Here is a 2,303-nt window from a genome sequence, read left to right as displayed (position 1 = left end):
TCTGACCTGAAAAAGAAAAGAAAGGACTGCCTTTTAGCAGTGTGGATGGATATTCGCAACAGCAGTCTGAGCTTTGAAGCTCTTTTCTGTTTACAGACAGACTAGCATGGCTTGTACTGGGGAACAGAGAGGCAAGAGTGGAAGATTGATTAACATGTGGGACAGAGACAAAGGTATGATGTGGATTTTTTAATAGATCTTGCCACTAATTTGGCAGTGAGCTTACAGCCAGGCTTTCAGTTAACCCATTTCCATCTTTATCAATTGGTTTTATAAGCAAGAAGTTAATTGTTGCCAGTTTTTTGCTTAGTGTCCTTTTTTGGTTAGAGTGTGGGTAGTAGCTGTGCCTTGGCTTCAAGCCTTTCTGATATCTTTGCAAAAAATGACACTTTTTCTCCTTGTCTGCCTCAGTTCCCAGGGCTGTAAAATCAAAGAAGTCTTCTGAAAAGCAGCTTGACTGTTTCCATGCACAATAGAGGGTCAATTCAGTTTCAGCTGAGAAATTAGAGAAGGAATCTCTCATAGTAAGCTCAGAGCCATACCGCAGCTCCTTTGGGTTTATTACCTAAATTCTGAAATAAAAGAATGTGGCTCTTATGTGTTGAATGTGAATAGCATTTGAGCCACATGATCTCTTGAGCCTATGAGCTTGTGCATAGGAAGATGTTAATACATCCCTATGGCTCTCACACTGATCCTGCCTCATGTTTGATCAGCTCAGAGCATGGGTGACGCAACAGCACTGGGTGTTACTCCTATCAATCCAGACATTTCCTTCTTCTCAAGTCAGTGTGCAGGCTAGAAGGGCAAATACCACCATCCTATTCCCATCAGAATAATTCATTTCCCTGTCCATATTATGTTAGTGACTGCAGACTGTGTAATGACATATGGCTCTCCACATTCTCATCACACTTCATGCACTAGAAACTGGATAGTTGTAAAGAAAAAAGGAATTGATCTCTACAGATATAAACAGCTTGTTTATAGGAATGGAAGTGGTAGGAAAGGCCTACCATCATCACTTTGCAAGACACTAAGAATCTACTCCTGTCCTCCATATACTAAAACACAAACTGCTTCAGAGATTCAAAAACCCTCTCTTACCTTGAAGTCTGTTTTTCCAATTACCTTTCTCTGAGTGGCAGAGTACTTTTCACACTCTTATTTGATCAGCTTTGCTCTTTGACATAAATCTTTCCCTGACTTGCTTTACTTTGACAGTTCCTAATATAGCTGTGCCTAATGAGACAAATTCTGATAGCAGAAGTACTGATTGCTGGATTAACAGTTTCATATCCAAAAAAAAAAAGAAGAATTCTTCACCCACCATATGCTACTACAATGGGAGAATGCATGTTGTACCTGGAAAACATTTAGTTCCTCTATTGCATTGATGGACTTCAATGGATGCAAGACCACATCTTGAGAAAGGGAGGAAAATACACAGTCATGGGCACTGCGTATTCTGCTACATTTCTAAGGAAATGGCCTGGCTCTTGGCTGCTCCTACTGAAATACCCCGTAGGAAGTGACAGCTGAGGGGGGGGGGATTTGCAAGAGATTTCCCTAAAGCAGGATCTGTCCCCAGGGAAGAAAAGTGCTTCCTGTAAGCAACTGGATTAGAACTGAGCTAACGTATAGCCCTAATAAGATCAACATTTATATGTAAGGATGCGCAAATATTTACTGGGTAAACATAGCTTGATAAACAGATCAATCCGATTTTACTTTATTAGGAACACAYAGGAATTAACAAGCTCAATAATGTTCCGTATTTCAGACTCAGAGACTAAAATGCTGTGGTGTACCCTGAAGAAGTAAAAGGCCATTGTACATGACTAAAAAAAAAATCCAACAACTTGAAAAACAAAAAGAAGGGATATCTATTGTTCTTGGAGGGTGCAGGTTTCCCATGCAACAAGAACTGTCATGGGTGTTTATTTCATGGTCTCATGGAGCTGCCAGAGGGCTCTGCGCCGTGTGAAATGGTTCATCATAACATCATAGAAGAAGGCTGGAAACTGGTCACTGCTCGTGGGAGGAGAAAGGCTCCTACTCCTCCTGAAGACTTGCAGCTGAAGAACAGGTTTAGTGCCCTCCAGGATGAGGAGGAGATGGGCATGGCTGCAAGGGAAGTACCTGGGACAACAGACCCTGTGCCCTGCCGGAACGCCCGGAAAAAGCGGTGGGTGATTGTTGTAGGGGACTCCCTGCTGCAGGGGATGGAGGCATCTATCTGCCGACCAGACTTCATGTCTAGAGAGGTTTGTGGCCTGCCGGGGGCTCGTGTGAGAGATGTC

This window comes from Apteryx rowi, unplaced genomic scaffold (genome assembly GCF_003343035.1).
Source record: "Apteryx rowi isolate R43461 unplaced genomic scaffold, aptRow1 scaffold_5, whole genome shotgun sequence".
NCBI lineage: Eukaryota > Metazoa > Chordata > Aves > Apterygiformes > Apterygidae > Apteryx > Apteryx rowi.
The sequence above is the reverse complement of the archived record's forward strand: the minus strand, read 5'-3'. Positions refer to the sequence as shown.